The sequence below is a fragment of the Schistocerca nitens genome, chromosome 5 (assembly GCF_023898315.1).
Source record: "Schistocerca nitens isolate TAMUIC-IGC-003100 chromosome 5, iqSchNite1.1, whole genome shotgun sequence".
NCBI classification, from domain to species: domain Eukaryota; kingdom Metazoa; phylum Arthropoda; class Insecta; order Orthoptera; family Acrididae; genus Schistocerca; species Schistocerca nitens.
Genome location: NC_064618.1, coordinates 14449425 through 14464855, shown reverse-complemented (window position 1 = coordinate 14464855; position 15431 = coordinate 14449425).

Sequence of the window (15431 nt, the reverse complement as noted above, 5' to 3'; positions counted from 1 at the left end):
GGCACCTCTTGGTCGTTCTCCTAGGAGTGTAGTTTTTCGAATCCGGCACAAAACTGACAGTTAATTGTAACATTCAGAGCCTCTTAATGACGATGGAACACACAAATTGCGCTGCGATTCAATACATCGTCCTCCAGCCTACTTGTCTCCAAGGGTGTATTGCTTCCTCGGGCACTTTATGGTCGATCTACTGTGAGTCTAGATTTTCGAATCCGACGCAAAACTGACAGTTAATTGTAACGTTCAGAGCCTCTTAATGACGATGGAACACACAAATTGCGTCGCGATTCAATACATCGTCCTCCAGCCGACTTGTCTCCAAGGGTCTATTGCTGCCTCGGGCACCTTATCGTCGTTCTCCTGTGTGTCTAGTTTTTCAAATCAGACGCAAAACTGACAGTTAATTGTAACATTCAGAGCCTCTTAATGACGATGGAACACACAAATAGCGTCGAGATTCAATACATCGTCCGACAGCTGCCTTGTCTCCAAGGGTCTATTGCTGCCTCGGGCACCTTATGGTCGTTATCCTGTGAGTCTAGTTTTTCGAATCCGACGCAAAACTGACAGTTAATTGTAACGTTCAGAGCCTCTTAATGACGATGGAACACACAAATTGCGTTGCGAATTAATACATCGTCCGACAGCCGACCTGTCTCCAAGGGTCTATTGCTGCTTCGGGCACCTTATGGTCGCTCTGCTGTGAGTCTAGTTTTCCGAATACGACGCAAAACTGACAGTTAATTGTAACGTTCAGAGCCTCTTAATGACGATGGAACACACAAATTGCGTCGCGATTCAATACATCGTCTTCCAGCCGACTTGTCGCCGAGGTACTATTGCTGCCCCGGGCAACTCTTGGTCGTTCTCCTAGGAGTGTAGTTTTTCGAATCCGGCACAATACTGACAGTTAATTGTAACATTCAGAGCCTCTTAATGACGATGGAACACACAAATTGCGCTGCGATTCAATACATCGTCCTCCAACCGTCTTGTCTCCAAGGGTCTAGTGCTGCCTCGGGAACCTTATGGACGTTCTCCTGTGAGTCTAGATTTTCGAATCCGACGCAAAACTGACAGTTAAATGTAACGTTCAAGGCTCTTAATGACGAAGGAACATACAAATTGCGTCGCGATTCAATACATCGTCCTCCAGCCGCCCTGTCTCCAAGGGTCTATTGCTGCCTCGGTCACCTTATGGTAGTTCTATTGTGTGTCTAATTTTTCGAATCCGACGCAAAACTGACAGTGAATTGTAACGTTCAGAGCCTCTTAATGACGATGGAACACACAAATTTCGTCGAGATTCAATACATCGTCCGACAGCCGACCTGTCTCCAAAGGTCTATTGCTGCCCCGGACACCTTATGGTCGTTCTGCTGTGAGTCTAGTTTTCCGAATACGACGCATAACTGACAGGTAATTGTAACGTTCAGAGCCTGTTAATGACGATGGAACACACAAATTGCGTCGCGATTCAATACATCGTCCTGCAGCCGACTTGTCTCCAAGGGTCTATTGCTGCCTCGGGCACCTTATGGTCGTTCTCCTGTGAGTCTAGTTTTTCGAATCCGACGCAAAACTGACAGTTAATTGTAACGTTCAGAGCCTCTTAATGACGATGGAACACACAAATTGCGTCGCGATTCAATATATCGTCCTCCAGCAGACTTGTCTCTAAGGGTCTATTGCTGCCACGGGCACCTTATGGTCGTTCTCCTGTGATTCTAGATTCTCGAATCCGACGCAAAACTGACAGTGAGTTGTAACGTTCAGAGCCTCTTAATGACGATGGAACACACAAATTGCGTCGAGATTCAATACATCGTCCTCCAGCCGACTTGTCTCCAAGGGTCTATTGCTGCCTCGGGCACCTAATGGTCGTTCTCCTGTGAGTCTAGTTTTTCGAATCCGACGCAAAACTAACAGTTAATTGTAACGTTCAGAGCCTGTTAATGACTATGGAACACACAAATTGCGTCGCGATTCAATACATCGTCCTCCAGCCGCCTTGTCTCCAAGGGTCTAGTGCTGCCTCGGGCACCTTATGGTCGTTCTGCTGTGAGTCTAGTTTTCCGAATACGACGCATAACTGACAGTTAATTGTAACGTTCAGAGCCTCTTAATGACGATGGAACACACAAATTGCGTCGCGATTCAATACATCGTCCTCCAGCCGACTTGTCGCCGAGTTACTATTGCTGCCCCGGGCACCTCTTGGTCGTTCTCCTAGGAGTGTAGTTTTTCGAATCCAGCACAAAACTGACAGTTAATTGTAACATTCAAAGCCTCTTAATGACGATGGAACACACAAATCGCTTCGCGATTCAATACATCGTCCTCCAGCCGCCTTGTCTCCAAGGGCCTATAGCTGCCTCGGGCACCTTATCGTCGTTCTCCTGTGAGTCTAGTTTTTCGAATCCGACGCAAAACTGACAGTTAATTGTAACGTTCAGAGCCTCTTAATGACGATGGAACACACAAATTGCATCGCGATTCAATACATCGTCCTCCAGCCGCCCTGTCTCCAAGGGTCTATTGCTGCCTCGGTCACCTTATGGTCTATCTCCTGTGTGTCTATTTTTCCGAATACGACGCATAACTGACAGTTAATTGTAACGTTCAGAGTCTGTTAATGACGATGGAACACACAAATTGCGTCGCGATTCAATACATCGTCCTCCAGCCGACTTGTCTCCAAGGGTCTATTGCTGCCTCGGGCACCTTATGGTCGTTCTCCTGTGAGTCTAGTTTTTCGAATCCGCCGCAAAACTGACAGTGAATTGTAACGTTCAGAGCCTCTTAATGACGATGGAACACACAAATTGCGTCGCGATTCAATACATCGTCCTCCAGCCGCCTTGTCTCCAAGGGTCTATTGCTGCCTCGGTCACCTTATGGTCGTTCTCCTGTGTGTCTAGTTTTTCGATTCCGACGCATAACTGACAGTTAATTGTAACGTTCAGAGCCTCTTAATGACAATGGAACACACAAATTGCGTCGAGATTCAATACATCGTCCGACAGCCGACCTGTCTCCAAGGGTCTATTGCTGCCTCGGGCACCTTATGGTCGTTCTGCTGTGAGTTTAGTTTTCCGAATCCGACGCAAAACTGACAGTTAATTGTAACGTTCAGAGCCTCATAATGACGATGGAACATACAAATTGCGTAGCGATTCAATACATCGTCCTCCAGCCGCCCTGTCTCCAAGGGTCTATTGCTGCCTCGGTCACCTTATGGTAGTTCTCCTGTGTGTCTAGTTTTTCGAATCCGACGCAAAACTGACAGTGAATTGTAACGTTCAGAGCCTCTTAATGACGAAGGAACACACAAATTTCGTGGAGATTCAATACATCGTCCGACAGCCGACCTGTCTCCAAAGGTCTATTGCTGCCTCGGGCACCTTATGGTCGTTCTGCTGTGAGTCTAGTTTTCCGAATACGACACATAACTGACAGGTAATTGTAACGTTCAGAGCCTGTTAATGACGATGGAACACACAAATTGCGTCGCGATTCAACACATCGTCCTCCAGCCGACTTGTCACCAAGGGTCTAGTGCTGCCTCGGGCACCTTATGGTCGTTCTGCTGTGAGTCTAGTTTTCCGAATACGACGCATAACTGACAGTTAATTGTAACGTTCAGAGCCTCTTAATGACGATGGAACACACAAATTGCGTCGCGATTCAATATATCGTCCTCCAGCAGACTTGTCTCTAAGGGTCTATTGCTGCCACGGGCACCTTATGGTCGTTCTCCTGTGATTCTAGATTCTCGAATCCGACGCAAAACTGACAGTGAATTGTAACGTTCAGAGCCTCTTAATGACGATGGAACACACAAATTGCGTCGAGATTCAATACATCGTCTTCCAGCCGACTTGTCTCCAAGGGTCTATTGCTGCCTCGGGCACCTAATGGTCGTTCTCCTGTGAGTCTAGTTTTTCGAATCCGACGCAAAACTAACAGTTAATTGTAACGTTCAGAGCCTGTTAATGACTATGGAACACACAAATTGCGTCGCGATTCAATACATCGTCCTCCAGCCGCCTTGTCTCCAAGGGTCTATTGCTGTCTCGGGCACCTTATGGTCGTTCTCCGATGAGCCTAGCTTTTCGAATCCGACGCAAAACTGACAGTTAATTGTAACGTTCAGAGCCTCTTAATGACGATGGAACACACAAATTGCGTCGCGATTCAACACATCGTCCTCAAGCCGACTTGTCTCCAAGGGTCTAGTGCTGCCTCGGGCACCTTATGGTCGTTCTGCTGTGTGTCTAGTTTTCCGAATACGACGCATAACTGACAGTTAATTGTAACGTTCAGAGCCTCTTAATGACGATGGAACACACAAATTGCATCGCGATTCAATACATCGTCCTCCAGCCGCCCTGTCTCCAAGGGTCTATTGCTGCCTCGGTCACCTTATGGTCTATCTCCTGTGTGTCTATTTTTCCGAATACGACGCATAACTGACAGTTAATTGTAACGTTAAGAGCCTGTTAATGACGATGGAACATACAAATTGCGTCGCGATACAATACATCGTCCTCCAGCCGACTTGTCTCCAAGGGTGTAGTGTTGCCTCGGCACCTTATGGTCGTACTGCTGTGAGTCTAGATTTTTGAATCCGACGCAAAACTGACAGTTAATTGTAAGGTTCAGAGCCTCTTAATGACGATGGAACACACAAATTGCGTCGCGAATCAATACATCGTTCGACAGCCGACCTGTCTCCAAAGGTCTAAGGCTGCCTCGGGAACCTTATGGTCGCTCTGCTGTGAGTCTAGTTTTCCGAATACGACGCATAACTGACAGTTAATTGTAAGGTTCAGAGCCTCTTAATGACGATGGAACACACAAATTGCGTCGCGATTCAATACATCGTCCTCCAGCCGACTTGTCGCCGAGGTACTATTGCTGCCCCGGGCCCCTCTTGGTCGTTCTCCTAGGAGTGTAGTTTTTCGAATCCGGCACAAAACTGACAGTTAATTGTAACATTCAGAGCCTCTTAATGACGATGGAACACACAAATTGCGCTGGGATTCAATACATCGTCCTCCAGCCGACTTGTCTCCAAGGGTCTATTGCTGCCTCGGGCACCTTATGGTCGCTCTGCTGTGAGTCTAGATTTTCGAATCCGACGCAAAACTGACAGTTAATTGTAACGTTCAGAGCCTGTTAATGACTATGGAACACACAAATTGCGTCGCGATTCAATACATCGTCCTCCAGCCGCCTTGTCTCCAACGGTGTATTGCTGCCTCGGCCACCTTATGGTCGTTCTGCTGTGAGTCTAGATTTTTGAATCCGACGCAAAACTGATAGTTAATTGTAAGGTTCAGGGCCTCTTAATGACGATGGAACACACAAATTCCATCACGATTCCATACATCGTCCTCCAGCCGACCTGTCTCCAAGGGGCTATTGCTGCCTCGGGCACCTTATGGTCGCTCTGCTGCGTGTCTAGTTTTCCGAATACGACGCATAACTGACAGTTAATTGTAACGTTCAGAGCCTCTTAATGACGATGGAACACACAAATTGCGTCGCGATTCAATACATCGTCCTCCAGCCGACTTGTCGCCGAGGTACTATTGCTGCCCCGGGCACCTCTTGGTCGTTCTCCTAGGAGTGAAGTTTTTCGAATCCGGCACAAAACTGACAGTTAATTGTAACATTCAGAGCCTCTTAATAACGATGGAACACACAAATTGCGTCGCGAATCAATACATCGTCTGACAGCCGACCTGTCTCCAAAGGTGTATTGCTGCCTCGGGCACCTTATGGTCGCTCTGCTGTGAGTCTAGTTTTCCGAATACGACGCATAACTGACAGTTAATTGTAACGTTCAGAGCCTCTTAATGACGATGGAACACACAAATTGCGTCGCGATTCAATACATCGTCCTCCAGCCAACTTGTCGCCGAGGTACTATTGCTGCCCCGGGCACCTCTTGGTCGTTCTCCTAGGAGTGTAGTTTTTCGAATCCGGCACAAAACTGACAGTTAATTGTAACATTCAGAGCCTCTTAATGACGATGGAACACACAAATTGCGCTGCGATTCAATACATCCTCCTCCAGCCGACTTGTCTCCAAGGGTCTATAGCTGCCTCGGGCACCTTATGGTCGCTCTCCGGTGAGTCTAGTTTTTCGAATCCGACGCAAAACAGACAGTTAATTGTAACGTTCAGAGCCTCTTAATGACGATGGAACACACAAATTGCGTCGCGAATCAATACATCGTCCGACAGCCGACCTGTCTCCAAGGGTCTATTGCTGCCTCGGGCACCTTATGGTCGCTCTGCTGTGAGTCTAGTTTTCCGAATACGACGCATAACTGACAGGTAATTGTAACGTTCAGAGCCTCTTAATGACGATGGAACACACAAATTGCGTCGCGATTCAATACATCGTCCTCCAGCCGACTTGTCGCCGAGGTACTATTGCTGCCCCGGGTACCTCTTTGTCGTTCTCCTAGGAGTGTAGTTTTTCGAATCCGGAACAAAACTGACAGTTAATTGTAACATTCAGAGCCTCTTAATGACGATGGAACACACAAATTGCGCTGCGATTCAATACATCGTCCTCCAGCCTACTTGTCTCCAAGGGTGTATTGCTTCCTCGTGCACTTTATGGTCGATCTCCTGTGAGTCTAGATTTTCGAATCCGACGCAAAACTGACAGTTAATTGTAACGTTCAGAGCCTCTTAATGACGATGGAACACACAAATTGCGTCGCGATTCAATACATCGTCCTCCAGCCGACTTGTCTCCAAGGGTCTATTGCTGCCTCGGGCACCTTATCGTCGTTCTCCTGTGTGTCTAGTTTTTCAAAACCGACGCAAAACTGACAGTTAATTGTAACATTCAGAGCCTCTTAATGACGATGGAACTCACAAATAGCGTCGAGATTCAATACATCGTCCGACAGCCGCCTTGTCTCCAAGGGTCTATTGCTGCCTCGGGCACCTTATGGTCATTCTCCTGTGAGTTTAGTTTTTCGAATCCGACGCAAAACTGACAGTTAATTGTAACGTTCAGAGCCTCTAAATGAAGATGGAACACACAAATTGCGTCGCGAATTAATACATCGTCCGACAGCCGACCTGTCTCCAAGGGTCTATTGCTGCTTCGGGCACCTTATGGTCGCTCTGCTGTGAGTCTAGTTTTCCGAATACGACACAAAACTGACAGTTAATTGTAACGTTTAGAGCCTCTTAATGACGATGGAACACACTAATTGCGTCGCGATTCAATACCTCGTCCTCCAGCCGACTTGTCGCCGAGGTACTATTGCTGCCCCGGGCACCTCTTGGTCGTTCTCCTAGGCGTGTAGTTTTTCGAACCCGGCACAAAACTGACAGTTAATTGTAACATTCAGAACCTCTTACTGACGATGGAACACACAAATTGCGCTGCGATTCAATACATCGTCCTCCAGCCGTCTTGTCTCCAAGGGACTATTGCTGCCTCGGGCACCTTATGGTCGTTCTGCTGTGAGTCTAGTTTTCCGAATACGACGCATAACTGACAGGTAATTGTAACGTTCAGAGCCTGTTAATGACGATGGAACACACAAATTGCGTCGCGATTCAATACATCGTCCTCCAGCCGACTTGTCTCCAAGGGTCTATTGCTGCCTCGGGCACCTTATGGTCGTTCTCCTGTGAGTCTAGTTTTTCGAATCCGACGCAAAACTGACAGTTAATTGTAACGTTCAGAGCCTCTTAATGACGATGGAACACACAAATTGCGTCGCGATTCAATATATCGTCCTCCAGCAGACTTGTCTCTAAGGGTCTATTGCTGCCACGGGCACCTTATGGTCGTTCTCCTGTGATTCTGGATTCTCGAATCCGACGCAAAACTGACAGTGAATTGTAACGTTCAGAGCCTCTTAATGACGATGGAACACACAAATTGCGTCGAGATTCAATACATCGTCCTCCAGCCGACTTGTCTCCAAGGGTCTATTGCTGCCTCGGGCACCTAATGGTCGTTCTCCTGTGAGTCTAGTTTTTCGAATCCGACGCAAAACTAACAGTTAATTCTAACGTTCAGAGCCTGTTAATGACTATGGAACACACAAATTGCGCCGCGATTCAATACATCGTTCTCCAGCCGCCTTGTCTCCAAGGGTCTATTGCTGCCTCGGGCACCTTATGGTCGTTCTCCGATGAGCCTAGTTTTTCGAATCCGACGCAAAACTGACAGTTAATTGTAACGTTCAGAGCCTCTTAATGACGATGGAACACACAAATTGCGTCGCGATTCAATCCATCGTCCTCCAGCCGACTTGTCTCCAAGGGTCTAGTGCCGCCTCGGGCACCTTATGGTCGCTCTGCTGTGAGTCTAGTTTTCCTAATACGACGCATAACTGACAGTTAATTGTAACGTTCAGAGCCTCTTAATGACGATGGAACACACAAATTGCGTCGCGATTCAATACATCGTCCTCCAGCCGACTTGTCGCCGAGTTACTATTGCTGCCCCGGGCACCTCTTGGTCGTTCTCCTAGGAGTGTAGTTTTTCGAATCCGGCACAAAACTGACAGTTAATTGTAACATTCAGAGCCTCTTAATGACGATGGAACACTCAAATCGCGTCGCGATTCAATACATCGTCCTCCAGCCGCCTTGTCTCCAAGGGCCTATAGCTGCCTCGGGCACCTTATCGTCGTTCTCCTGTGAGTCTAGTTTTTCGAATCCGACGCAAAACTAACAGTTAATTGTAACGTTCAGAGCCTCTTAATAACGATGGAACACACAAATTGCATCGCGATTCAATACATCGTCCTCCAGCCGCCCTGTCTCCAAGGGTCTATTGCTGCCTCGGTCACCCTATGGTCTATCTCCTGTGTGTCTATTTTTCCAAATACGACGCATAACTGACAGTTAATTGTAACGTTCAGAGTCTGTTAATGACGATGGAACACACAAATTGCGTCGCGATTCAATACATCGTCCTCCAGCCGACCTGTCTCCAAAGGTCGATTGCTGCCTCGGGCACCTTATGGTCGCTCTGCTGTGAGTCTAGTTTTCCGAATACGACGCATAACTGACAGTTAATTGTAAGGTTCAGAGCCTCTTAATGACGATGGAACACACAAATTGCGTCGCGATTCAATACATCGTCCTCCAGCCGACTTGTCGCCGAGGTACTATTGCTGCCCCGGGCCCCTCTTGGTCGTTCTCCTAGGAGTGTAGTTTTTCGAATCCGGCACCAAACTGTCAGTTAATTGTAACATTCAGAGCCTCTTAATGACGATGGAACACACAAATTGCGCTGGGATTCAATACATCGTCCTCCAGCCGACTTGTCTCCAAGGGTCTATTGTTGCCTCGGGCACCTTATGGTCGTTCTGCTGTGAGTCCAGTTTTCCGAATACGACGCATAACTGACAGTTAATTGTAACGTTCAGAGCCTGTTAATGACGATGGAACACACAAATCGCGTCGCGATTCTATACATCGTCCTCCAGCCGCGTTGTCTCCAAGGGTCTATTGCTGCCTCGGGCAACTTGTGGTCGTTCACCTGCGAGTCTAGTTTTTCGAATCCGACGCAAAACTGACAGTTAATTGTAACTTTCAGAGCCTCTTAATGACGATGGAACACACAAATTGCGTCGAGATTCAATACATCGTCCGACAGCCGACCTGTCTCCAAAGGTCTATTGCTGCCTCGGGCACCTTATGGTCGTTCTGCTGTGAGTCTAGTTTTCCGAATACGACGCATAACTGACAGTTAATTGTAACGTTCAGAGCCTGTTAATGACGATGGAACACACAAATCGCGTCGCGATTCAATACATCGTCCTCCAGCCGACTTGTCTCCAAAGGTCTATTGCTGCCTCGGGCACCTTATGGTCGTTCTCCTGTGAGTCTAGTTTTTCGAATCCGACGCAAAACTGACAGTTAATTGTAACGTTCAGAGCCTCTTAATGACGATGGAACACACAAATTGCATCGCGATTCAATACATCGTCCTCCAGCCGACTTGTCTCCAAGTGTCTATTGCTGCCTCGGGCACCTTATGGTCGTTCTCCTGTGAGTCTAGATTTTCGAATTCGACGCAAAACTGACAGTGAATTGTAACGTTCAGAGACTCTTAATGACGATGGAACACACAAATTGCGTCGCGATTCAATACATCGTCCTCCAGCCGACTTGTCGCCGAGGTACTATTGCTGCCCCGGGCACCTCTTGGTCGTTCTCCTAGGAGTGTAGTTTTTCGAATCCGGCACCAAACTGACAGTTAATTGTAACATTCAGAGCCTCTTAATGACGATGAAACACATAAATTGCGCTGCGATTCAATACATCGTCCTTTAGCCGACTTGTCTCCTAGGGTCTTGTGCTGCCTCGGACACCTTATGGTCGTTCTCCTGTGAGTATAGATTTTCGAATCCAACGCAAAGCTGACAGTTAATTGTAACGTTCAAAGTCTGTTAATGACGATGGAACACACAAATCGCGTCGCGATTCAATACATCGTCCTCCAGCCGACTTGTCTCCAGGGGTCTAGTGCTGCCTCGGGCACCTTATGGTCGTTCTTCTGTGAGTCTAGATTTTCGAATCCGACGCAAAACTGACAGTTAATTGTAAGGTTCAGAGCCTCTTAAAGACAATGGAACACACAAATTGCGTCGCGATTCAATACATCGTCCTCCGGCCGACCTGTCTCCAAGTGTCTATTGCTGCCTCGGGCACCTTATGGTCGATTTCCTGTGAGTCTAGATTTTCGATTCCGACGCAAAACTGACAGTGAATTGTAACGTTCAGAGCCTCTTAATGACGATGGAACACACAAATTGCGTCGCGATTCAATACATCGTCCTCCAGCCGACTTGTCTCCAAGGGTATATACTGCCTAGGGCACCTTATGGTCGTTCTCCTGTGAGTCTAGTTTTTCGAATCCGACGCAATACTGACAGCTTATTGTAACGTTCAGAGGCTGTTAATGACTATGGAACACACAAATTGCGTCGCGATTCAATACATCGTCCTCCAGCCGCCTTGTCTCCAAGGGTCTATTGCTGCCTCAGTCACCTTATGTTCGTTCTCCTGTGTGTCTAGTTTTTCGAATCCGACGCATAACTGACAGTTAATTGTAACGTTCAGAGCCTCTTAATGACGATGGAACAAACAAATTGCGTCGAGATTCAATACATCGTCCGACAGCCGACCTGTCTCCAAGGGTCTATTGCTGACTCGGGCACCTTATGGTCGTTCTGCTGTGAGTTTAGTTTTCCGAATACGACGCATAACTGACAGTTAATTGTAACGTTCAGAGCCTGTTAATGACGATGGAACATACAAATTGCGTCGTGATTCAATACATCGTCCTCCATCCGACTTGTCTCCAAGGGTCTAGTGTTGCCTCGGGCACCTTATGGTCGTTCTTCTGTGAGTCTAGATTTTTGAATCCGACGCAAAACTGACAGTTAATTGTAAGGTTCAGAGCCTCTTAATGACGATGGAACACACAAATTGCGTCGCGATTCAATACAACGTCCTCCAGCCGACCTGTCTCCAAGGGTCTATTGCTGCCTCGGGCACCCTATGGTCGTTCTCCTGTGAGTCTAGTTTTTCCATGCAGAAGCAAAAGTGACAGTTAATTGTAACGTTCAGAGCCTCTTAATGACGATGGACACACAAATTGCGTCGCGAATCAATTCATCGTCCGACAGCCGACCTGTCTAAAAAGGTCTATTGCTGCCTCGGGCACTTTATGGTCGCTCTGCTGTGAGTCTAGTTTTTCGAATACGACGCATAACTGACAGTTAATTGTAACGTTCTGAGCCTCTTAATGACGATGGAACACACAAATTGCGTTGCGATTCAATACATCGTCCTCCAGCCCACTTGTCGCCGAGGTACTATTGCTGCCCCGGGCACCTCTTGGTCGTTCTCCTAGGAGTGTAGTTTTTCGAATCCGGCACAAAACTGACAGTTAATTGTTTCATTGAGAGCCTCTTAATGACGATGGAACACACAAATTGCGCTGCGATTCAATACATCGTCCTCCAGCCGACTTGTCTCCAAGTGTCTATTGCTGCCTAGGGCACCTTATGGTCGCTGTGCTGTGAGTCTAGTTTTTCGAATCCGACGGAAAACTGACAGTTAATTGTAACGTTCAGAGCCTGTTAATGACTATGGAACACACAAATTGCGTCGCGATTCAATACATCGTCCTCCAGCCGCCTTGTCTCCAAGGGTCTATTGCTGCCTCGGTCACCTTATGGTCATTCTGCTGTGAGTCTAGATTTTTGAATCTGACGCAAAACTGACAGTTAATTGAAAGGTTCAGAGCCTCTTAATGACGATGAACACACAAATTGCGTCGCGATTCAATACATCGTCCTCCAGCCGACCTGTCTCCAAGGGTCTATTGCTGCCTCGGGCACCTTATGGTAGTTCTCCTGTGAGTCTAGTTTTTCGAATCCGACGCAAAACTGACAGTTAATTGTAACATTCAGAGCCTCTTAATGACGATGGAACACACAAATAGCGTCGAGATTCAATACATCGTCCGACAGCCGCCTTGTCTCCAAGGGTGTATTGCTTCCTCGGGCACTTTATGGTCGATCTCCTGTGAGTCTAGATTTTCGAATCCGACGCAAAACTGACAGTTAATTGTAACGTTCAGAGCCTCTTAATGACGATGGAACACTCAAATTGCGTCGCGATTCAATACATCGTCCTCCAGCCGACTTGTCTCCAAGGGTCTATTGCTGCCTCGGGCACCTTATCGTCGTTCTCCTGTGTGTCTAGTTTTTCAAATCCGACGCAAAACTGACAGTTAATTGTAACATTCAGAGCCTCTTAATGACGATGGAACACACAAATAGCGTCGAGATTCAATACACCGTCCGACAGCCGCCTTGTCTCCAAGGGTCTATTGCTACCTCGGGCACCTTATGGTCGTTCTCCTGTGAGTCTAGTTTTTCGAATCCGACGCACAACTGACAGTTAATTGTAACGTTCAGAGCCTCTTAATGACGATGGAACACACAAATTGCGTCGCGAATTAATACATCGTCCGACAGCCGACCTGTCTCCAAGGGTCTATTGCTGCTTCGGGCACCTTATGGTCGCTCTGCTGTGAGTCTAGTTTTCCGAATATGACGCAAAACTGACAGTTAATTGTAACGTTCAGAGCCTCTTAATGACGATGGAACACACTAATTGCGTCGCGATTCAATACCTCGTCCTCCAGCCGACTTGTCGCCGAGGTACTATTGCTGCCCCGGGCACCTCTTGGTCGTTCTCCTAGGAGTGTAGTTTTTCGAATCCGGCACAAAACTGACAGTTAATTGTAACATTCAGAGCCTCTTAATGACGATGGAACACACAAATTGCGCTGCGATTCAATACATCGTCCTCCAGCCGTCTTGTCTCCAAGGGTCTAGTGCTGCCTCGGGCACGTTATGGACGTTCTCCTGTGAGTCTAGAATTTCGAATCCGACGCAAAACTGACAGTTAATTGTAACGTTCAGAGCCTCTTAATGACGATGGAACACACAAATTTCGTCGACATTCAATACATCGTCCGACAGCCGACCTGTCTCCAAAGGTCTATTGCTGCCTCGGGCACCTTATGGTCGTTCTGCTGTGAGTCTAGTTTTCCGAATACGACACATAACTGACAGGTAATTGTAACGTTCAGAGCCTGTTAATGACGATGGAACACACAAATTGCGTCGCGATTCAATACATCGTCCTCCAGCCGACTTGTCTCCAAGGGTCTATTGCTGCCTCGGGCACCTTATGGTCGTTCTCCTGTGAGTCTAGTTTTTCGAATCCGACGCAAAACTGACAGTTAATTGTAACGTTCAGAGCCTCTTAATGACGATGGAACACACAAATTGCGTCGCGATTCAATATATCGTCCTCCAGCAGACTTGTCTCTAAGGGTCTATTGCTGCCACGGGCTCCTTATGGTCGTTCTCCTGTGATTCTAGATTCTCGAATCCGACGCAAAACTGACAGTGAATTGTAACGTTCAGAGCCTCTTAATGACGATGGAACACACAAATTGCGTCGAGATTCAATACATCGTCCTCCAGCCGACTTGTCTCCAAGGGTCTATTGCTGCCTCGGGCACCTAATGGTCGTTCTCCTGTGAGTCTAGTTTTTCGAATCCGACGCAAAACTGACAGTTAATTGTAACGTTCAGAGCCTTGTTAATGACGATGGAACACACAAATTGCGCTGGGATTCAATACATCGTCCTCCAGCCGACTTGTCTCCAAGGGTCTATTGCTGCCTCGGGCACCTTATGGTCGTTCTCCTGTGAGACTAGTTTTTCGAATCCGACGCAAAACTGGCAGTTAATTGTAACGTTCTGAGCCTGTTAATGACTATGGAACACACAAATTGCGTCGCGATTCAATACATCGTCCTCCAGCCGCGTTGTCTCCAAGGGTCTATTGCTGCCTCGGGCAACTTGTGGTCGTTCACCAGCGAGTCTAGTTTTTCGAATCCGACGCAAAACTGACAGTTAATTGTAACGTTCAGAGCCTCTTAATGACGATGGAACACACAAATTGCGTCGAGATTCAATACATCGTCCGACAGCCGACCTGTCTCCAAAGGTCTATTGCTGCCTCGGGCACCTTATGGTCGTTCTGCTGTGAGTCTAGTTTTCCGAATACGACGCATAACTGACAGTTAATTGTAACGTTCAGAGCCTGTTAATGACGATGGAACACACAAATCGCGTCGCGATTCAATACATCGTCCTCCAGCCGACTTGTCTCCAAAGGTCTATTGCTGCCTCGGGCACCTTATGGTCGTTCTCCTGTGAGTCTAGTTTTTCGAATCCGACGCAAAACTGACAGTTAATTGTAACGTTCAGAGCCTCTTAATGACGATGGAACACACAAATTGCATCGCGATTCAATACATCGTCCTCCAGCCGACTTGTCTCCAAGGGTCTATTGCTGCCTCGGGCACCTTATGGTCGTTCTCCTGTGAGTCTAGATTTTCGAATTCGACGCAAAACTGACAGTGAATTGTAACGTTCAGAGACTCTTAATGACGATGGAACACACAAATTGCGTCGCGATTCAATACATCGTCCTCCAGCCGACTTGTCGCCGAGGTACTATTGCTGCCCCGGGCACCTCTTGGTCGTTCTCCTAGGAGTGTAGTTTTTCGAATCCGGCACCAAACTGACAGTTAATTGTAACATTCAGAGCCTCTTAATGACGATGAAACACATAAATTGCGCTGCGATTCAATACATCGTCCTTTAGCCGACTTGTCTCCTAGGGTCTTGTGCTGCCTCGGACACCTTATGGTCGTTCTCCTGTGAGTATAGATTTTCGAATCCAACGCAAAGCTGACAGTTAATTGTAACGTTCAAAGTCTGTTAATGACGATGGAACACACAAATCGCGTCGCGATTCAATACATCGTCCTCC